Consider the following 24,421-nt stretch of genomic DNA (forward strand, 5'->3'; position numbering starts at 1 on the left):
GTTTTATTCAAGACAATCTGCATTCATTTACAAGGTGTTTTTTGCTCGCATAGTTTTCACAGAAAGGTGATACATTTTGAGGCAGTGCAAAAGTCTGGAATTAGTGGATATAGGCGTCTGTGGCTAGTTGTGTTGATGACTGATGCTTTGCCAAGCTTTAGAGAAGGCAAAGTGAGTTTGCATGTAAATGAATGCCTGGCCTACAGTAGCTTTAGGAAAATTGATACCTTGCTTGGTAATGGTGTGTACAAGCTTTCAAAAGTCCACATGTGAGCATGATGTTTGAGGCTAAATCCATACAGAGGTTAGCAATACAAACCACATATTTCATCTGGTACAGCTGACTCCTTCAGTGGATGGCAAGAAAATTAATTACCTCGAAGAACCCTCCAGTCAAACTCATGTCAAAAGCCATATTCCGCTCAGGCACGTAACACAGGCATTGATAGAGCTAGCATCGACACACACACATGAATCCAGAGGGGCAAAAGGAATAGATTGTCAGGAGTCACAGTGTCCTTTCGCCTTGGAATTTCGCCAGGAACTAACATTGGAGTGTTACTGTCCCTTTTTCATAATTGCACCAACAATTTCAAATGTATTGGCCAAAAGGACAGAAGCCCCAGGTGATTGACAGGTCAAGTGACAAATGATGACAAAGGGGCTGTCCTAGGTGAATCACATGCTTTTATTGCTCATGAAAGGTCAAATCAAGGAGTGAGCACGGTATGCCCAGGCATAGCCTTCCAAAGCAAAGGCTAAATTCCATATCTGACATTTCAAAATCTACGGCCCTTTCGTATAGGCTCATGTTCCATATTCCTTGTAATATAGATGAAAATATTCTGAAAAGAAAATGGCAGAAACTTAGTATAACAAAATGGAATGGAACAAAAATAGTAAAAAAAAAAATATGTTTTCTGTTTATTTGTGGCAAGACAAAGTACTTGTTGGATCAAGATATTTATTCAGTTACTTGATATCCGTGCTAAATGTATTATATATGGCCAATACTTATACTTAAATTTTGTTAAAATAATAACAGTAAAGTTCATTCAAGCTATGCACAAAATCCAATGGATCCAGCGGTCACTATGCCCTTAACATAGCAACAGTGAAGACTTATATGTAGCATTCGTGCATGTGTTAATAAATGTGGAACTTTGCTTGGTCTAGTTGCTTTTCTGAAATACGTAATTTGCTGACAAATAGACACATTTGAAACGGTAGGGTTTTAAACGCAAATTTATAACGCAAACTGTAAAACCTGATGATGAAGTCCCTCCCAGCTTCCTAACATCAGACGTCTTTTCACACACACTGGTTTAGTCCACAGAGAAGTGGTGTAAATAATTCCTTGGCAGTCTAATCCTTTTTCCTATTGAAAACAAAATTCTATTTCAAGGTCGTCTTCCTCATGGAGGCAAAATGCTATCATGTTTACTACAGTTGTCTGTGTTTGGGTTCCTTTGGTTGTGAATGCATTACTTTGAATTCTGACTGTACCCCCCACCAAACTCTGAAAACATATTTTGACTAAAAGTCATGGGATAGCTTTATAAAAATTATATATTTATATTTATGTGTATACATACATATATATATATATATATATATACATACATATATATATATATATATATATATATATATATATATATATATACATATATATATGTTCTATCATATACATACCGAACTACCTGCAGCATATTGTTTAATATGTTTATATGTCTAGGTATAGTATTTCTACACCAGTTAGAGACCAGAATATATGATGAGCTGAATTATATTATACTATTTCCGTTTATGAATACAAAATAGTTTTTGCCCACTGAAGCTGCTTGTTTAAATAAATAACAGATGGCATTTAAACGACATCTCTGTTTGGTTATGCTTTTTGAGGTGTAATATATGGTTTGAGGCCAGACCCAAGTAATTATTGTATTTATTATATTGTTACTTAATTGTGATAGCTTCTATACTAGTCAAATAACCTTGCATTGGCTGACTGTCAGGTATTGATGCATCCTCAGCAAAACTAAGGCTGCAAAAATATTAGTATCATAAATGAACATCGGTTCTTGATATTGAGCATGATGCCGAGCTAACAAACAAAAAAATTCAAATCCTGCAAAATGTGAACACTGATATTTCAATTTATTAATGCAATACCAAATACATATTTGTTGTTCTGCCTCAGCTCTCAGCTCAAACAATGAGTGATTGCTTTTATTTTCCAGGAAAAATAAATAAGCAACACAAAAAAACATGAAAAATACCCCTGCATGTGTTTACGGTGCATGTCCACGTGTGTAGCATTAATGTGTGCGTGTCAGTATGTCTTTGTTGTTTATTTGCATAATACACTGTTGCTACAGGCTAGCACAGGAAGTCCTCAAAACAAACTGAAAATGTGAGGCCTGGATTCAATGAGCAATTGTTCTAAACTCTGAGTCACAATTAAAGGCATGTTTCATTTTTCTTTATAAAGGCAGCTCGCCTTTGTAACACTTGCACGTAATTATGTACGTTAAATAAAAACAAGTGCAGAATAAATGTGCATCTCAACTATTACATCTGTCCTCTGGGCAGGCCTAATGTACGTACAGTACAGTGTGTCACCAAGGTTTTTTTTTCTTTGCTCTGTTTGAGAACTGTTACATCATTATACAATATTTGTTTGGAGTTGTGTTTATCATAAAGTATCCATTACATATATTTCAGTTAAATATTTTCACAGTCCGGGGGGTTTTGCCCATTGTAAAAAAAAAGGATTGTACAGCGTCCAAAATGCCACTGTTAAAAACATCAATTGGTAGCTGCCTGCAAAATTATTTAACTGAAACGTTCATGTTACCCGCATGGAAACAATGGTTCTACAAAGTATTCTGGAAACATTGACATCACCCAGAAGTTTCCAGATTTTGTTTTGCAGTCATCATGACCTGCATGCTCATAAAGTATGCGTGGGGGAATTGAATGCGATGTGATACTGTTTTTTTTTTTTTTTGTTTGTTTATTTGTTTTGTTTTTAACAGCTTTTTTCACCTCTGACATTTAATACTACTACTTAGAAATGTGCAGCTTGCTGGGACGAAAGAGAGAGTTTCTCTGAGTCATAAGCGTTTAAATGTTGTAACACAGAATTAAAAATGAGTTTAACATATGTCAAAACAATTTTATGTGCATTGTAAAAAGTGTCAAATATTTAACCGGTTTGTTCCAAGAACACTTATTTGATTCCAGTTTTAATGTAAAGTACATTGTGTACAGTAAGTCATTATTAATGTGTACAGTATTTTGCAAGCTACCTCAACCCCTCCCTTGACCTATTTTCTTCACAAATTTGTGTGGGTTTTTCAGAAATGGAGAAGTCATTAGCCAATCTCTTTTAGCTTTTTATCTGTTGTGTATCTGGATGTTGTGATTGGTGATTGAAAGCATCTGATGATCTGAATCAAAAGCAGACTGATGAAGCCTTTTTTTTACAGTTTGTTCATGTCCTGAATTTTTGTGCAGGTATTGTGGCAGGTATTGAAATATTTTGACTTGACAATGATACTTTTGTTTCCATGATTTAAAACATAATATATTTACAAATGGCTGATATGATATAAAAGGCAGTTTTTTATGGATTTCATCTTTTCAGATTTCACTTGCAATCTCAGTTGCTTCAGGATAATATTTATTGCAAGATTTGTTGTGTTGCAAACAAAACATTGAAAAAATAAATAAAAACCAATGTGGTTACAACCTTTTTTACAACATCCTTCATACAAAACTATTTAAATGTTTGTCCATTTCTTCTTTCCTTGTAAACGACTTCATCTGCCCAATGTGCAGTGCGGAGTATCCAACAGAATAGGTGTTCTCATACCTTGTAAATTTGACATAAGGGACATCTGTTCATTGTGTAGCTGTTAATCTTCTTAATAAGTTACAGTATATGAGATAATACTATGTTTCTATATGGACTAATAAGGTATGGTATAATGGGGAGAGAAAAGGTGGACAGTACATCATTCTAAGAGTCGTGAAATGTGGTGCGTTTAAATGTAGCCAATGGTGGCCCATTGGTTTGTGCCATTGCAGCCTGGTGCCTTCCTCTTCTAACGAGTACTCAGAGCCCCACTTTGGCTGGATCAGACTTTGGATCAAACCCACCTGCACCTGTAGAGACATGCCTGCGTGTAGACATGTACTTGGCAGAGAATTTCCTGCCATCTCAGGGGCAGGACTGGCAGGTATTTAGCCTGTCAGGGCTGTCACTGTGGGAAAATGTCTGGGTTTACTCAATCACTTTCTGCTTTTGATCAATAAACAGAAGTGTAGTTCATCAGTGTGTGAGAAAGATTTTAGCAGTTCTAGTCTGTAGCATTCATGGCTCGGTCTCTTCTGCATAATGTAGTCAGTATGGCCTGACTTTCCGAACCAGACAGGCCAAACAAGAATGACAGCACTCCGTGTACGATAAAGAATGATTATTATAATGGGTGTGATGATGGTAATGATGGCGGCAATGATTATTCCTATTATTAAATTTCTTTTAATTCTTTTTGTTGTTGTTGAATTTCATTCAAGTTGCCGGGAGAAATTCCACCAGCTATACTGTTGTACTGTTGAACAAGGTGTTTCATTTGAATATTGCAGCATTTGCATGGTAAATACCCCTCCGGCATTGTGTGAATTCAGTTACTGCAAAGGGTTGCCATGTGTCTCATTGCTCACTTGTCTCTGTGCAGGTGCCAAGTGAGACCAGTGTGGGGAGATTGCAAAATGGGTGAGGGGGTGGGGGGGTGGGGGAGGCTGTGGGGTTGCAAGCTGTTGAGATGCAACAGATTATGATTGCAGTGCTTAAATGATTCATCTACTCAGGTTATTGCTCAATCAATGAAATGAAATTGATTAATTCCTGGTCAGCATCTCACTGTTAAGATGACAACACAGAGCTTTCTGTGCATCAAACTAAATTAATGATAGCGACACAATACATGCATAACCAGTTAAGATGGACGAATAGAGAAAAGGTAGATAAATCCCAGACTAAGGCTCAGGACTGGACAATCCCATGGTACACTGGGAGCATTGTGTAGTGAGCAGAAGGGTGAGGTGGCAGTGGACCTGGGGTCCCAGAGATGTTTCTGGTTTTTACTGCACACCAACGATTAAGGGCAATATTTACTATGGATTAGCGGTGCCTTTGAAGTCGCTAACGAGACAAATAGCGGTTTTTTCATATTTACTAAGGTGCCGTGCCTGAGATCTGACTGGTGAAACGAGAAAAATGCAGCATCCCTAAAATTTGCGTTTGTTTTTTAGAGTGTTCTGATGGTAGGCCTCCAAAATATGGGTGTAGAGAATGTAAATTTATGCATATGAATTAATTGCTACAGGTGATTTATCATGGCTGGTGGCCCTTGTGGCAAAGGTAATTATATGTTTTTTTAACATCTGTGAAAGGCAGGTCTTAAATTCTTTTGCGAGGTCGTAGAGGACTGAATTGATCATGTGCAAACCTAAAATGGCTATGGTAACTGCATTGTATATTATGTAATTGATTGTAGGTGTATTACTTGTACCAAGCGTTACATTTATGGCGACTCCCCCAAATGTTTGCGAAAGGAGAAAGTCCTTTTAAATCTGTTTAAAACACATCTCTTTCATCTTTAAGAACAGCTGCCTTTCAGAGAAATTGTGAGATGGTGACTCTGGAGATGGCTGGCTACTGGGTACAGGATTAATCTAAGTTTTTACTAATGAGACTGTTCAAATTTGAATGGCGACGGTGCCTATCCATCGCATCCATGGATCCTGACGCCTGTCCAAAACATGACTTCACCAGCAATGGAGCTGTACGGCAATGGTGCCTTCCTGCCAAATGCAAGACTTCAATACCAGCTGTGCATTTAAATGAACTCGCTGGCTGTGCTCAGTTACATAACCAGTCTTAGTAAATACCCTGCTGAATTCAAAACATGCGGTGATGCATAATTTTGCAGCACTGACGGTAATTTGCGGCATGCTTATGGCCCTAAGTGCATCATGATGATGATTATGATCATTTGAGTTCTTCTTTTTCCACCACTTATTTTTCTTCTTCAGGCTCACTTAATAATGGGTCAGTCTGTTCAATAAGACTTTGGTAGAACAAAAACCAGAAGAATTCCTTGCACTTCAGGTCCAGGGTTGTCCTCCCCTGTTGTGGCAGACAGTTTGCCTACAGTGGAATGTAAATTAATTTAAAATTCCTATTGACTTATTTTTTATCTGTCAAAGTTTTTTTTTTCTGAAATGAAGCTTCAAGAATTGAAAGGTGCATGTGCAATTAAGTATTTTTACAACATTAAAGCAGAGATGGCTCAAAAGTAAAACTCCTGCAGTTCTATCAAAGCATGCTGTACTGTTTAAATCAGAGACGTAAGAGATAAGTTAGGAATTCATAAGCATGTTTAAAATGGGAATTGATTCACTTTTTAACCTTTTCGTTTGCTTTTTAGAGAAAACACCCACGTTTATAACATAAATGCTTTGCATGTAAAAGAATTTAAGAAGTATCACCATGGATACAAGCATCTGCTAAATGCCTGAAATATAAAATGTAAATATAATTGTGCCATCTTTGCTCTTCAACTGCTAGTATGCTTATTTTGGCAGGTCTCACCCTGTCTTTGAACCCTCTGTGTTTTAAGCTCTCAGTTGACCTACCTGGTAAAATAGAGGTAAAACAAACACATGCAGTTTAGGGAAAAACTGATCAGGAGAGGCTGCTATCTCAGCCGTCTCTCCACGCGAGATAGATTCTGCCATTTGGCCTCTTACCCCCATCTCCCCTGGGGGCCTTCCAGGTTCCAACCAAATATCAGAGTCCAGTGGGGCAACCAGGAAGCAGCCAGGAGCTTTTTTGAATAATCCAGACTCTCTGATGCAACCGCATTTTCCCTTCTGCCTCATATGTAGAGTGGCAACAGTGCCTAATTACTGCTGCAGGGTATTGTTGTTGTCAGCCTTGTCTCTTCGTTCTTTAAATACTTATAATGCTTGTCATATAGCTAAACCATATTTTTTGAAGAAAATTGGGATTTGAAATACTGGTCCTGTAAGCACACTACTTTTAGTGAAATTACTATTGACCAGTTGTACTGTTGGACCAATGGAGTTAAAAAAAATAAAGAATGGTAATGATAATAACAAGCATTCTTGACTGATCTTTGGCGCTTTGTTTGGGTGTGTGTAATGGCTGGTGGAGTAGGAATGCGATGGAGGGGGGGGACACACTTGGGGGAAAGGCAGCAGATGCATTGTCAGAAGCGACAGTAGGAGGGCGTTCTTGCCGATCGCATGAAACAGGTCAGGGTGCCTTTGAATGAAGAGAACAGGAAAAGCCAGAACACCAAGCACCATCGTCCCCCAGGGTACTGGGTAAACACAGAAGAGCCCGCGGCCGCCCTCGCCAAAACATGCCGCTGCGCCGGAATTGGTTTCACGTGCGTACATTGACCAGAAAAGGGTATTTTCGATAGTATCTTACAGGTACCTTGTGACTGGCAGTGGCACTCCTCGCCTGATTCCACACATGTCCTGGATTCTTATACAAGGGGTAAATCATGCCAAATCCTCTACTACTGTATGGCACCTGGCTCCCATCAATCACCTGTAATAACGATTATTTACTCAATAACTTGAGTGGTGAATGCTAATTGTTACAAGCAGATTTTTGGCTAGCAGTATAATTAACTGTATAACATTATATAGTGTGATCGTTTTTTTTGCTCACAGGAGATGCAGTTGGGTGGCAGAAAACTCATTGTTTTGTTTTCATTATGGCACTGACCTTTCTTTATTTGTCCCCTTTATTTGAGAAAAAAAATGGTTGTTGATTGAAAGAATGGTTGGGGCACCTGTTGCCTGGAAGTGATTGTGGTTCTTCATAGGAACAAAATTGATTAAATAAAGGTTTATTTAGACGTAGTCTGCATCTTATCAAAGGTTTTCTCTCTAACCATCGTCATTACTGCTACTACTGTGGTCTAGTGAGTCAAGGACATATTTAGACTGCACGTGAAAGCATGTCATTTAGCATATTAAAATTAATGTGGCTATGACTGAATTATTCTCTAATGTCTTCCAAGTGTCGGTTCTAAGACTGACTATACTGTGGCTAGCTAATATGCCATCTAGCACCAAAATAGGTGAATTTCAATAACAAAAAGAATTGGTTAACAATTGAAGTATTATGATGAAGTATTAAGTATTATATAAGTTAAGGGCATCAGCAGCTTGTTGTAAAGCACCTAGCAACTTTTCTGGAATATTGTGCTGAGATTATTCCGCTCATGTTAACAAATGGGGAAAAGCAGAGCCCACAAAAACAATAGGATGGTAAGCTGGCGTAGTACAGTGTGTCATTTGAGGCATTTGTTACATTAAATAACATTAAGTTACATTAAAACTAAAGGGAGGAGTACTTAATTTTACTGGTAGGAAATCATAATCACACAAATAAGTTTACTGTGCTTTTGCTGTAATCTTGACATGCTTCACAAACAAGGTGTTACTACTGTTAATAGTGTTACTACAATGATTACTGATACTAATAACAATCCATTTAATTATACATACATACACAAGGTGTGCCCGAAATACAATTATGCAAATTTTAATACATCACAAATATGTTAAAAATGAAAGCAAGACAATGGATGAACTTTGGCATAGTTTAGGTATGCTGGTGAGAAATCTTGTGTGACTAGATATCAGATAACAAATTGTTAAAGAAAGATACATGTATGGGCATCAGATGGCTGATTTTCTGTTGAAATACATATTGCAATGCAATGGATTGGTAACCTGTCCCGGGTTTTTTCATGCCTCTCGCCAAATGCATGCTGGGATAGGCTCCAGCCCCCCAATCATTGCCCATTATAATACTATATTTTGGAGGCCAAATTGTGGGATACCAGTAGATGCACAAATTCCAGTGAAAATTACATAGTTTTTTTATTCATTCTACAAACAAAAGGTTGGTGAGGTAATTATGGTATGGTAATTATGGTACAGTTTGTGAAGAAGCTGTAAGTCTAATCAATCCGGTCCCTTGTATTTAAAAAAAGTTTTATTCTTTTTTTTAGAATTCGGTGTTTGGCTTGTCTTTTATGAGCTGCTCCAGGCTTTCAACACTTGCCGTGGTGTATAAAAAAAATCCTCACCAACATCGACTAAGCACAGACACTGAGCGCTGTTACCTGAAACATTCAAGCTGGGTAACCTTGAAGGAAATATGAGAAACTGCGAGTGGCTGGCACATCAGGCCATGAGGCATTGTTCTGGTCGCCGGAATGATGGATGTTTCCACGGAGACTGGGAAAGAGCTTCTTGGCAGTAGATTCAGTGTTTTTGAGCAGTGGACTGTGAAGTCAGCACCTAGTCCTCCCTCCTAATGCACCCCCGCCGTCCCCCACACCCCATCAAGCCATCTTTCTCGAGCACACGGTTGTAATTCTGCCAAGGTTTCAGTCAATATTTAATCTGTGGCGGCAGGCACTCATAACCAATAGCTGCCTGCTGCCTGCCTATTTGGTACAACAAAAAAAAACTTTTTAGACTGGACCTGCTCTGGGCTTTTGCAAGCCACATCAAACATGGATGATGTCATGGGTAAACTCTGATAATTGTTTTAGCAAATACATTTTACTCACGCCCCATCTCTCTATTGTCTACTCAGTGAGTGGTGACTGTACAGTACAGGCCGAAAGTTTTAGGCCACCTGCTATTTTTTTAGAACCTTTAGGCAGTGAAGATTTCAGTTAATATATGTGCATTTATTGAATAACCAACCTAAGTATAAACTTTTCTTTTTTCTATTTCTGCCGACAAGTTTCACTTAAAATAATCATCTTTGCCATATTTATTGCAACTTCAGTGCCTATTTTACTCGCACTACAGGCTAACGGTTTTAGACTACCTGCGGTTTAAAAAATAACGGATGGTAGATAAGATATCACTCAATTTCATTACCCCTCCACTTCCCACTTTGAAAAATGATTGTGCCGACATCCAGTAATTTTTAAAATTGTAACTGAAGCCAAAGGAGGCTATTTTGAGGAAAGTCATGTCTAAGATTATTTTTTTGTTATATGTTATTTTTGTGTTATAACGGTCTGTGTTCTTTAAAAAAAATGTTTGTACTTCGGTTTGTTATTCCATAAATGCATATAAATTAACTGAATTCTTCTCTGCCTAAAGTTTTTATTTAGTTTAAACCACCAGTGGCCTAATACTTCTGGCCTCTGGATGTGTAGGTGGAAGAATTGCAGGTAAGAGCTAAGGTGGCTTAATGTCCTTGGCTTCATCTACTATACCATAGGGTAACTGGCTGTTGACCGTTTTGCGTAGTCCTCACAATTTCTATATTTTTATTTTATTATTTTGAGATATAAAACCCATTTTCAGGGCAATCCTGGCCAAAAAGACAGTACCATCGTAAGTATATAACATAGAGGTTTTGACAAAACAGTATATTTAAATACAAAAAAACATCCTTGGATAGACCTTAATTTGTGCAGTTTCATCAAGAACTACTTCTACCAAAGTACGCCAGCTGTGTGCATCCAAGCAAAGTCTTGTGCAGGCGGACTAGTATGAAACTTGAGTATGGTGATGCAACATTGACAGAATGCAACCATTTGTTGTTGTTTCAATGTAGAAACGTGTTAGTGAACAAGCTGCTGTATCGAAACTACAACAAATGGTTGCATTCTGTCAATGTTGCATCACCACACTCAAGTTTCATACTAGTCCGCCTGCACAAGACTTTGCTTGGATGTACACAGTTGGCATACTTCGGGAGAAGAAGCTCTGAGGATGTTCATGAGCAGCGGGATGAAGCTTCTATATGAGTGTTTATGCTAGAGACTACACCTACTCCGTGTGTTGATAGTCTCTCCAGTGCCTAACCATCTGTTCCCTGTTTCTTTTTCCCTGGAACTGCAGCCCTCCCCTCGCTCTGAGTTCATGGACCACCCCAGCCTTGTTCCTCTCCCTGAGTTCACGGGACCGCTCCAGCCCTATCTCTCACTCTATGGTCGAGGACCAGTAGCCCTGCTCATCCCCTGGATCATACCCATGCCTTGACACAGCCTGGGGCTCCAGATGCATCACCCTGCCCCTCTAAACGGCACAATGTATACACTATACAGCACAGTGTACACACTATACTTACCTTCGTTTGAATTTCTACTTTTTCAGCTAGTTTATTACCTCAGCTGTAACCTGCTCAACTCATTTTGATTGTTGTGATAGATTCCTTATTACATTTCTCTTACATGCATTTGACCCCTACTTTATACCAGGCTGGCCAACAGAGAGGGCTCCCCCTCTACAGCTGGGTTCCTCCTGAGATTTTTTTCTCATCTGGAAGCTTTTTCTCCCCACAGGGAATTTTTTTTACCTCATGCACTTGCTATTTGTGGGTCCAGGCCTGATCCAGGCCTTTTGTTCTTTTTCTATTATTCTGTAAAGTGATAGTTTTCTGTAAAAAGTGCTATACAAATTTTATATGATTTGATGATTTTGATTTTGATTTTGATCGTGGCATTATATTTGGACAGAAACTGGCTACTGCGCTCAGAGAATCTGCAGCTCTGGCCAAATGTAGAACACGCAGGCTATAGACCTCACTGACAGGTTCCTCAAAAGAGGTCAATTGAATGGATCAACTCAGCTAAGGAACGTTTTATTTACATATCCCAGGCAGAATGTTTATTACCGAAGGCACATTACAAACAACCTGAGAACCGCACTCTGAGAAGTATTCCTCTCTTGGATCTGAATTCAAGAAAATCATTCTTAAACACACACATAATTGAATCTGACCAGAAGCTGAAAAAGGTTGTTGAGGTTCCTCCTAAACCTGTCTTTAAATGTCCTGTCAATCTAGGTGACCGCCTCATTAGGTCTGACATGCGTTCTCACCCGCGCTCCTCACCATTACCTCCCATCTCTGACAGTAAATCATACAATCATCCTCACACTGGTCAAGGCATAGCATACGGGGTGTAATTACATGCAACACTATGCATGTTGTCTGCATGTTGCTTATGTTGTTAGGTGTCCTGGAGGACTGGCCTATGTGGACAGGTAAGTGCCTTAGGCGCAAGGAGAAGGGAACATAGGAGCAATATTAGATTAGGTGATGAGCGATGCCCAGCAGCCTTTTTAAACAGGCAGGTCAAAATGTCAGTGCCTGCGGATACACCGGCACTGAGAGAGTGGACAGACTGAACAGAGGGGGCGGTCACAAGAGGGCGCTTCTTCAGCACGAAACGTACCGGATTCGCACCCGCGATACTCTGTATCCTGAGGGTCTCAATAAGGATATCAATATCGAGCCTTCCCTTTGAATTTTATTGTTGTCTCCCCCTAATGTTCGAGCTGGGTTTATTCACACTGAATTATCATGTGTTTTTTCCTTCTTGTAGATTTTATGCCTACCCACGTACATCATGCTTACATAAGGTGCCAGTACATCATTTGTATGTTTTTGTTTAAAAAATTTGGTTCTTTGGAAAAAAAAAAAAAACTTGAACAGAGCCTGAATACTGTTAAGCCATTGTGCCTATGATGTTAATGCATGTATTTGTGTGTGTGCCTACATACTCGTGTGTCTATATATACCCCCCACTTCCTTCACGTGATTACATGCCTGAGCAAGACCTCTTGGCTCAAAACGTTGCACTTTGAATAAACCACAAGGCAGCCTTTATTTTTTTTCTAATTTACAGTGAATCCAGCACTGGTGAATTCAGCTAATTAGCTAATAGGGTCAGGGAAATTGATGGCCACAAAAATGCATAAACCTTCTTTGGCAACTCCTGATCTAGGGCTATGTGTACAAGCTGGTGAGTCATTTGTGCGAGAATTGAAAAGGGGGGCGGGGGTTCCTGCACAGAAGAGCTGAAGGGAAAAGTGTGCAGATATCTCAATGCAAGCGCTGAATGTCTTGGGAAATTGTAAAAAGTTCCTATTCGCTTTTGCCCAGTGCCAGGCTCATTAAAATAATGTTTTGTCGTCAGGGCGCAGTGTAAGTGAATTTTACCGCATTGCCCTGAAGAGTCGTGAGAAACTTTTTTTCACTTACAAAACACACTTCTGCAGTTTTTTTTGTTGTTGTTGGGGCAGGGGTTGGTTCTAATATTAGTGTGCCATCAAGGACACTCCCTCAACCTTGATCGGTGAAATCTAGCATGAAGGCACCAGACTGCATCTGTGGCATTACTATCGCACTGACACTGGGCCACACACACACACTCGATATGTTGCGCCGAACCTCCCCAACTGATGCTGGAAAACCGACATACCCAGTGTCACAACACACCGCCAAGGTTGATTTGGAATGATAAAAATCATCCGATCACGGCATGCATCCCCCCCCCGAGAGATCGTTGAGGTCGTACCCAAACATTGCTATTTGCATGGCGTGTCTAACCGGCTGCACACCTGCACCGAGAAGTCATCGAGGTTGTGTTGGAACAAATATCCATATTTACAGATACTTCAGAATTTGTGAAAACATGGGTGCTGGTTGTGCCACGGGCGTTTGTGGGTTTCGGCTTTCTGTGCAGCTGCAGGTGTTAAATGTTTCTGTCTGGCTCTTATCTCAAGCATGTCAGCATCCGTCTGTCAGCACTTGGCAGCTTCTCATGGCCTTCAGATGGCCGGCTCCCACTGGAGGCGGGGGTAAAATAAAAAAGAGAAAGAGAGAGAAAAAAAAAAAACACACAGCGATCCTTGAAATGCGGGACACTGCTGGAGAACCTCTGACCGCCTTCCTCCGGCGCTCAAAAAAACTGTCCCCCCGAGCTTTGAATGGGCCTGCGGATAAAGAGAATGCTACAGAGACTCTGTGGAAAACCGTTTCCTCTGTTCCTGGCTTTTTCATCTGTTAAAAAAGGGGGGTGAAATGGATCGGGTTTCGTTAACGGCTATCTTGTGAGCGAATGATCGAGCGAGAGGGCGCGTTTCCTGATTCAAACGCAATAATCGACCTGTGGGATTGGGAAATTGTGCCAGGAATTGTGCCCGGATGGCACCACACTGGTATCAAAACAAGAGAGAAATCAGGACAACAAAAGAAAACAGTCCACAACAAAACAACAACAAAAAAAACACATCACATTGATGGCAAAGTCTTGTAAGTAAAAGTTAGACAAAACCACAAAGTATTAAATATTTGATTCTGCGGGATGGCCAGAATTTCAGCTTGGTTACATCACCATCTCCAAAGGTTTATCCGTGATGTCATTTCAGAATGGGGCGGTCCTGTACATAATCATCTCCAATGATGCCAGTAATTGCCCACCAAAGAAAGCCAGAGGAAAAAACAAGGCATCGACTGGTGAAGAACAAAGGGTGAGATGGCAAGCTTACGGGCCATGGGAGGCTACACCAGCCCCTTGTTCCAGTTAAAAAGATTTCAGAATTAATTGAGTCAGCCCAATTCCTAATGTAATCTGTTCTTTCTGCAGGCAATTAGCCACCTACAAGCCTTTAGGCTGCTGGTAATTTGACATTGGGGCTGTGTGCTCCCTAGAGCCCCTGCACACGGAATATGAACACAGCAGATGTTCAGTGGTTACAGAGGCAACCAGTGAACTGCACATTAAATGTCCATGTTAAATCAACTCCAGCAGAGTAAATTTGATCCCTTTGGGGCTCATTAGTTAACTTGTAAATCAATACTGAGCAGTGAACATGTTTTTATTAAAATTTTATTCATTTTCACATAAATACAACATAAAAGTTCACATTTACCATCCATAATGAGAATATGTGGGGGTACCCTAACTGCTATCATGAGTTTATACTGTTGGCTCATTCAGTTCAGTAAATAAAAAAATGTAGCAACAGATTTCATTAAACAAACTTGAGGAGAGGTCAGTGATATGGAGGGGAGGGGGAGGGGGAGGGGGAGGGGAATGAATTCCAAATGTATCGAATTCCAAATTAATTCCAAATGTAAGCACCTTGGTTAGTGATTTTGAAGTTTGATGTCTATCTTTAAACTGGCAGTGAATAAGTTTGACACAGTAAACGTACATTCCAAGTGTTTACATTTGATCTTGACTCAACTAGCGCTATCCTAATGCTGGAGTGAAGGGAAAGGTATGTTATTTGTATATTGGTAGGAAAGAAGTGTGACTGCACCACAACCTGACATTAAATGTTCTCAGCTGTAAAAAAAATAATAATAATAAATAAAAGAAAATATCAAACCAAAAACAGAAAAAGCATAGTGACCTTCCCCAGCTCCCCAGCAAAAGAACAAGTTCAACAAAGAGCCCAAATGAGATGAAGGCCCAAATGAAGGCCACTTACAGGATTACTGGTGGAACACCTGCAGGTCTAGGAAAAAGGTTGGCAAGGAAACCTTCACTAAGTCAAACCCAGCTCTCTCTCTCTCTCTCTCTCTCTCTCTCTCTCTCTCTGCCTGAGGTTGTTGTTTGGGCTTGTTTTTTGCTGTTTGATCTGTTTTTTTGAAGTTCTGTAATTTCTGTGTTTGAACAATGTCCCAATGAAAGGAGTTTCAAAAATCAAATCTCTCTCTCTCTCTCTCTCTCTCTCTCTCACACACACACACACACACACACACACACACAGAGCTGTGTACAGATCAGTCTACTGGTCTACTGACCTATACATTTTTCATCCATCTAATCAGCTTGATCAGAATACACAAAGCAATTCTTTGGGCAGCAGACAAAACACATCTGGTCATTACAGCATCCAGGAGAAGAAAACAAACCGCTGACAGAATGTAGGGTGATGTAAATACTTAAACCAGCAGGTACTGTGGTTCTGCAGGATTTGAGATCCCTGTCCTAGTACTAAGGCAATAGGCATGGCACTGAAATACCCAGAGGAACCACAGCACTTTGTGGAATTGATTATAAACCGCTGTGATCTCTCAATTTTCAAGCAGATTTCACGTTCTTTCAAACCAGATGTTTGTTGTGTACCTCTCAGTTTCTGCTATGTTTTTTGGTTTACCCAACAGCAGAGCTCTGGCAATATTTACAGATCACTCAAAGTAGTTTACTCGATCTTCATGGAAACTTGTTTGAGGGATAGATGTTTTTACTGGCAATCCAGATGCAATGAGATACCACTATTCAGATATTGCCATAAATCCAGTGTGCACTGTAACCCGTGAGTCATCGCACCAAAGCAAAGCCCTGGAAGTAAAAATTTAAGGGTTTTGCAGCATGCAGCAGCTGCCTAATGCACTGCATAAACGAACTCTGAATTCATGAGAGCAGCGTTGTTTCGCCTCTGCCCGCAGAGAGTATCTCCTTATATAGCCTTTTGATCACGAGATAGGCCACATCCTCTGCGTGTGTGTCCTGGCTGCCTTAATTAGCATACACTGTGAAGAAACAGCAAGAACCAGCAACGCTCTTTTTTTCTCCATGTGACTTGGCTACGCTTTCATGTTCTTCCCTTGTACAGATCTGCAAACATTTTTTTTTCTGAGAATTAATAATAAAACATAGTGTCTTGTACCACCACAGCTGAATCAGACACCATCTGAAATGTATTCGGGGGGGGGGGGTTAAAAAGTGAACTGTTTAAGGGCTCTGACTTCACAGTGAGTTTGTCTTTTTCCCCACAGGCTTTAACATCCATTAAATTTAAGAGGAAAACCAAAAGCCTTGTTTTATAAATGTATGCAGACTCAAGCATTCATGCAGAAATATACTCACCCACCTTCCATCATCCACCCACCTCTTTAGTCTGCACCTGCCTCTCCAATCTGCCTCAGGAACTATGGCCTGAAATATATCCACACAGTTGCATTGAAAGCCAAGTAGTTATTTCCATGATACACCAGTAGTCACTTTCGTGATTTATGTTGGAATTGTTTATAATGATTGGTGACCTAATGCAATCTCATTTTCTCCCCTTGTAGCCATCAGCTAGATTCTTGCATAATTTTGCAAAGATTAATGAAGAATAATTAATAATGAACTAATGCATTATTTAACAACGGATATTGCAGTTTGTGCTTTTTTGAACATCACCAGAAACAAAAGCAAAGCCTGCAATGCCACATGAACACTGGAGCCACTGCAGGTGTGGCGCACCTCTAAAACTTGATCTTTTTACCTTAACCTTTCATATGGCGTTACAGTACATACTAACCAGAGTAACCAGCAGACTCTCTCCTTCTGGTTCCCGGGAGCAAGACCATGGACCTGGACCTCGATGACAAGTGACCTCACACTTGGGGTATTTGACAAACTGACACTCCCATCAGGATGAGTGTCAAGCTCAGCTTGTCAAATACACTGAGTGTAAGGACCCGTACGCTCACGCAGCGCTGGTGGAGCCTTCCGGAACCTGAAATTCTCTCACAATGTTAAAAGAGAGGAAGCAATATGTGACCTCAACAAGAAGCAATGGCTGGTTATGAAACATGTCGGCACAAGGCCGACCCGAAGCTCCAAGTCAATGAAACGGCTGGGCTTTTCAATTACACGTGCAGTGTCTCTGCAGTATATATTTCAGATGTATTGGCTGTATGGCATAATCTAAACCCTAAAGTTAAATCAAATTTTACATTTCCAGTGCCCTTCTGCGTTATGTACAATATCATTATTAGACATAAGGTAGCATTCCAAAGTACAGATTCCTTCAATGGATGCATCAGTAATTATTAAACATCATTGCAAAGTGAAAAATGCTTGCATCTGTACCGTTGAGCTCAATTTGCGGAAATCATCGCAGTGGCAAAGGAAAAGAATCCTGAATCACCCCTGTTCTATATTTGTTGGTGGCTGATGAGTCAGGACGAGGCTGTTAGGACTGTTCAGTACACAATCTGGACTCCCTTTCTCAGCACTGACAGACGAGGACAGGCAGGTACCTTGCCATTGACCTCAAAGTGATCCCAAACCTACTTTGACTTGCTATTAGCGTAACTGTATGAGCACGGCAATTTAAAAGAAGGGTTACACATTAAAGAATAAAAAAGGCTTTGTTATCCATTGACATTTGTCTTGTTGAGCCGCCAAGGGTAACAGCTTTCATTTGCTCAGCAATTAATCGATTCAAATCAATTAAAGCAGGTGGCTCGTGCCATCTGGTTTCTTGAGTCTGAATTGGCTGCTGATGGATGGTTGGCCAGTATGAAAGAGTGCTGACCAGCCTACTTGCGAAATTCAGGTTCAGGACCGTTAAAGGAGAATATTAAGTTCCTGTTCTCCGTACTTACGTGACGGACCCGTCTGTCAGTATTCTGTAGCTGCAGGTTCGAGGGTGTCCTCTCCATGGTGCGGAGCTTGAAAGAGTGCAAGGGGAACTGTGCAGCCTGTCCTTATCAGGAGTTTTTACAAAGAGGAAGCTGAGCTCTGGCTAAGCTGACCATGAGGTTAGAAGACAGGAAGTGGCTGCAACCAGAGTGGCAAAGAGTCACCGTTGCGACACTCATTGCAAACAGGCCTTCGGGGGGTTGCTTAACTGACAAACATGGCACTTCGGCATGCTCGCTGGTATTGACACGTGTGCTTTTAACAACCGCCTGTTGATTTTCAAATTTTCACAGTTCCTGCGGACAGGAATGAAAACAACGATAACGTTTGGCGGCTTATTTTTACATTTATAACATGATAGTGAAAATTTGAACAGTTGAATTTTATTTGTGGCGGGGGGTGGGGGCGCTTTAGAAAGGAGAAGAACTTTCAGAATGAGGCATCAGGGTTAATTGTTCGGGGTGAGCAGGGCAATGCAGCGCAGCTTGTCTGCTTCAGCTGAATGAAGCCGCGGTTTTCTCTGCCACGAAGCTCGCCGCCGTTTAACAGACAGTTTCTTAGCTCCGGCTGTCACAGCTGAGGGCCTCTCATTGTCTCCTTTGTTGTGCGTCGCACCTCATTTCGGGGGGCTCAATTCCACAAGCGAAGGTTTCGCCAAGCAATTTAAACTGAGGAAATGTTCTATCGCGTTTTGATGTGCGATTTGTGACGGTTGCTTCGCGGGGTTACCAGGGCAGGGTCAGCTCTGTTTCAATTCAGCCGGGTCAGGAAATTGAAATTTAAATGTATTTATTGAAAAATCTTCTTTGAATATTATGTGAAGTTGTCAAACCATGCACTGAATTTCAGTTCATTTCCTGAATTGATGGAAATGAAATTGACCCCAGCCCTGCTTGGTGTCACAAAGTTTTGCAAAGATATAGTTTTTCCTTTTTATACAAGTCAGTCTGCAGTGGTTTACAGAGGTTCCTCCGTAAATTCATTTTTCGAACACAATGGGTTTCGGTACTTTGGGCTGTTGAGTGGCTCCATCCGTAAAAGTGCTCGTCGTGAGCACAGAACAGGCCTTAAGGAGTTGCAGGCTCAAACCTTACCCTCAGCTACGTCACCGGCCAGCTGTGACCAGGCATCTACGGAAAGTTGGAAGCAATTAGCTTTCTGTTGTCAGGACCTGTCTCTTTCCCTAAATCAGCACCCCTCCCCGCCATCTCACAACATTGTGTCACATCAAGATGCTGCGATCAACATCGTATCAATCTCACCTCTGCCAGGCAGCTGCACCCCATTAACACCTGCCATTCCTCGGCCAGCTATTCACAGCAGGGTCCAAACTTCTCTGGAGGAGCGAAGGCAACATATAATGTGTTAATCCATGCATGCATGCATGAATGCGTGCATGGGTGCTATCTATGGCCACAGTAAGAATTGCACGGAACGTATTGGATGCCTCTCCTTAACTTGTAATGAAATACAATACGTGTGTTTGTTTTTTGACAAACGCGGTCTGGCAGTTGTGATTTGGTGTTGCTACAAAACACCTTTCAGCAGTGAAGTTCATGCCCGAGGGCTAATGCTCACGGTTGGTATTCAAATTAAAAACTCATTAAACGCTTATGCAGGACAAGCAGTAGATTCCAAGCCAAAATTTTGACACTGTTGTTCAGATAGTAAGTCCACTGGTAAAGGGGAAGTACTTCACTTCCTAGCCTGTACTGTACTGGGCTTTGCTGATGAAATAAAGTTGTGTAACACACTCGATTTATTATAATCTGTAAAACAAAGTTGTCTCAGCTTGTTGCTGGCATTCTGATATCTAATTTGGCCACAGTAATTATGATGTACACGGCATACAAAGATTTCTTACTAAGTTAGTTACTGAGTCTGTGTAATATGCAGTGTTAGTTGATGCATGATGCAAGTACGTTCAAGTATACTGTTATTAAACCAGCCTCACCCACTGTACATGCTGTAGATGAGCTCCCGTTTCTCTATATTTATTATTCGTGTTTGCATGTGTCTAACACTGGTATGTGCATGACGGGGTTCTGAAGGAGCAAACTCTGTAATCCGACAAAGTAGCACTAACACCCTCTTCCCCTTAGACCCCGTGTCAAAACATTCAGGAAACTCAAATAAAGTAAAAACATTTTTTCAATCCGATATTGAAAAAGTAAACCACATCCCAGGGGTGCACAATTCAGTTCCCTTAGGATTGCTGTTTGTGCTGTTTTCTGCTCTAAGTAGTTATTTTGGCTCAACTTTGTAAACAGCAGTGTACACCAACACTGCATGACTTCAGTATTAGAGCATACTAAAATTTCTGCCAAGGATACATGCGCAATCTGCAGCTGTAGGTCAGGACATGTCCAATCAGATAAATGATTGCACTGAGTAGAAGAAGTTGGCATGAGATCCCTAAACAGATTGGCCCTTGCTGTGCATTCCCATCCAATCACATGATATATGTTGACAAGTTTTATTTGAATCATACAAAATAGGTGAGCAGTCTGTTTGGGGAAATAAGTCGGAAAGCTATGACCATAATAATTTGTTCATTTCCTAATAACAGAGCCTGGTACTTGTATAACCTAACACAAGTTATTCCACTCTTCAGTGTATTTCAGAGTGGTCCACAGCCCTTACCATTTCGATTGCACGTCTTATGTAAAAGATGCGCAGGCACATCAAGTGTTCCGAAAGAGGCAGGAACACAAAGATGAGAACTGAAAGAGGAAATAAATTTGAAACTCCACCTGCATATAATTCAGCTTTATGTACAAACATACACATGCACTCACGCACACACACATACAGACACACACACATACACACACACACACGTATGCACACACACACACATATGCACACACACCTATGCATACACGCATGCACACACGCATGCACACACACACATACACACACACACACACACCTATGCACACACACGCACACACCCATACACACATGTACGCACACACACACACACACGTATGCACACACACACACACACACACACTCAGACACACATGCATGGCATAAGCTATTGTAATGTTTGACTTTCCCAAAAAGATGTCAGTGTGAGCTTCTGTTCTAGGACAGCATTAAAATACCCAAATTCATCTCATGAAATAATCATGGTGTCTACTCCAGATCTGGACTTGCTGAATCAGGTGTATTCTTGCTGTGCTGGAACAATAGGCTGCACCCACATCCACCTTTCACCAAAAATGTTTCTCTGTGTACGACAGCCATCTCAAACTTTAGTCCTGAAGTGTGCAGTTTTCTGGCGTGTTTCTGCACGAAAAATCGTTAAAAGTCATTACTTGGATAAATGCTTCACACATCTTGCTTCTAAGCTCTAAATTGCAGCCCATCAGAGCTGGAATTCTTGAGCTTAACAAACCTAATTACAACAGCCTGTGGGTGTCGTAACATGGGCCTTATTCCACTTCCTTTAGTGCCTCATCTGCTGCTTGTCTGTGACATTCACGCACATTTACCCATTTGTTACACACAGTAGCATGAAGACCTAATTGTAGCTGAAGTCCAACATAAGCAGAGGGAGGGAGAGAGAGAGAGAGAGAGAGAGAGAGAGAGAGAGAGAGAGAACCCTTGTCTGGAAGAGAGAGAGTTCAGTTGAAGACAGTGTTCAGTCAAGCCTGTCGAGCATTTGGTCCACCTGGGTTTTTTTTTTTCTTTTTTGTAAATATTGCATGTGACAGAAATCCACACAGAACTGAGCAAAATGGGATGAGCTGCTCAATGCAGAATACAAAGAAGGGGAAAAGCCAAACAGTGGAATACCAAAAAAATAGAACCAAAATATATTGCTAAATATCTTCCTCAGGTAAATATATATAGATAATGCAAACAATTAAAGTAAATTTTAAAAGTACATAAACCTTGCTATGCACACATCCTTCTTTTCCCTTATTGTTTTTTCATTTATTTTTTATTTTAATTTATAATGTGCTGTATATGCCAAATATGTCTACTCTCTCATTTGCTCATACATATATGTTTACTTTAGATAGTGTGTGAGTGTGTGTACAGTATATATATATATATATATATCATTTATGTATATATAGTCTGTGTATGTGTGTGTATGCATACTTATTTTTCTATATGTGTATGTGTATGCATACTTCTTTTTCTATTGTTATGCACACACCAGGTAGACATATACACCCCCTCCCCCCCCCCCCCTCTCTGCCCTTTTGTCCAGTTTAGGATATTTGGGATATTCGGAGGGAAATGGCTTTCATTTATGTCTTCATTTTAACTAGTTGTGTGACAAATGAAGTTCTCCGGAGCATATTTCTCCCCCTCCTGCTGAAAGTGAACCCCGTCCTACGAGGAAGGTGAGTTCAATTCATCAGCGTGAATAGAGGTCGTTCACAGTTACTACGTGTTCACTGGGGAAATCATCCGAGGAAGGTCATTAATGTACCTACGTGACTCCTGTTCAGAGGTCTTTTGAAAGCAATTAATATTATTAAGTTTAAAATGGAGACTGTGGAAGGAGAGGGGTTTCAGACTAACCTCTTGCAATTAGTCTATATATACCTGGTTTTATATTATATATTATATTATATACCATAAAGTTTTTTTTTCTTACACAGTATATCAGACCGATCCCCTCTACCTAATCTTATCCTCCATCTCTTCTCCCCCTCTACCTCTTTTCACCTACTTCCCCTTGTACCACTTACATTGTATTTATAGCACAGTTGATGTTCACACACATGCATGCACATAAGCATACACGTATACAATGTGTTACCCGAGCATACATTTTCAAGCTTTTTATTGACTAAATGAGGTTTCGTTTAAAGGTTAGTCGTGTGTTTACAGTGTTGTTGAGCAGTGATAGCAGACATGAAGCTTAGCTTCACATAATAATGCATATCAGGAAAACATTTAGCATGTCAATGTAAGTCAACAATACAGTACTTACGCTGTGAAGTGATTACCTAAATGGGATAGTTCACTTTCCGGGGTTTCTTGTTCTATTTCATTTTTAGTGTATGTTTTCTACTGGCCCAGTGTTTGTGTTTGAAAAAGGAAATTTTAGATATTTACAGAAGTTTCTAAGGACCTGTCAGCTTTACAATGGTTGATAAGCAAGCATTAGTGGGTTTGTGGTCTAACAACAAGAAAATATACTTCAAGTAACCCCAAAACAGTGTGTATAGAGCATATGTTTCCTCAAGTTTTACATATAATTAGATTAATCGTATAACATTTATTCATTGTGTATGTGTGTGTGTGTGTGTGTGTGTGTGTGTGTGTGTAAAAGTTTTAAACTCTACTTCATTGGCATTCCACTGTCATTCAGCAGCAGAGTTGACCAGTCACACATATCGCATTGTTGTAAGATGTTCTTTATGTTATGTTACATTTACATTACAATAGTATAGTATACATTATGTATACTATACTTAGCAAACATCATTTATTTCTGCGAAGAAAGCAATAACCTATTTTTTTTTTGCTTGCACAACTTTGTTGCAATTAATCAAAAGTTGACAACAATCCTGTTCAAACTAAAAACAAATAAATTTCCGCAATATCCAATCAGAGCACAGGTACAATATCATGTGATACCGTATATTACAGTGATTAACTAAACTGAGTAGCCAATATTGAGTCTTGCATCTACGCATGATTAAGTTTTGGCTTCTTTAGAGCTTGAAGTTATGAGTTATCATATGCACTGGACTGTAACACAAGCAAGCTTTATGTTTGAATAGGTGCTGTGGTGTAGGATTTCAAAGTTTATTTTTAGAATTACACGGGCTGAGGGAAAATCCAACTGCTTTTCCTATCTCAAGTGTTTTCATTTTTCTTTTCAGGACAAAGTTCAGAGTGAACATTTTTTTCCCCCTCTCTACAACACCTCTAGATATTTCCAGATTTAATTCTTGCACGTGCATGCATGTCTGAAACTTGGGTAACTATGGTGCATCTGTCAGATAACCAAGGCATCTTACTAACATGCTGTATCTGGAATGTGTTAAAGGAGGGCACTCTCTCATTTGCTGGCCCGGTGTACCAAAAAACAGGCCAGTTTTTTTTTCCCCCCACCCACTTTTTTTTTCAGCAAAACC

At 40.2% G+C, this 24,421-nt stretch overlaps 3 long non-coding RNA genes across 3 annotated transcripts; 2 read left to right on the top strand and 1 right to left on the bottom strand.

Annotated features, from left to right (window-relative positions):
- Positions 1 to 14,160: 14,160 nt before the first annotated feature.
- Positions 14,161 to 14,880, top strand: LOC118223866. The gene is made up of 2 exons (XR_004764513.1): positions 14,161 to 14,191; positions 14,308 to 14,880. It is a non-coding gene; the product is annotated as an uncharacterized LOC118223866 (long non-coding RNA).
- Positions 14,751 to 18,355, bottom strand: LOC118223865. The gene is made up of 2 exons (XR_004764512.1): positions 17,200 to 18,355; positions 14,751 to 16,829 (listed from the first exon to the last, which is right to left on the bottom strand). It is a non-coding gene; the product is annotated as an uncharacterized LOC118223865 (long non-coding RNA).
- A 3,549-nt stretch (positions 18,356 to 21,904) lies between these two features.
- LOC118223860 lies at positions 21,905 to 24,326 on the top strand. Its single transcript, XR_004764511.1, has 3 exons — positions 21,905 to 22,155; positions 22,598 to 22,672; positions 24,167 to 24,326. It is a non-coding gene; the product is annotated as an uncharacterized LOC118223860 (long non-coding RNA).
- Positions 24,327 to 24,421: the final 95 nt, after the last annotated feature.

This window comes from Anguilla anguilla, chromosome 3 (assembly GCF_013347855.1).
Source record: "Anguilla anguilla isolate fAngAng1 chromosome 3, fAngAng1.pri, whole genome shotgun sequence".
NCBI lineage: Eukaryota > Metazoa > Chordata > Actinopteri > Anguilliformes > Anguillidae > Anguilla > Anguilla anguilla.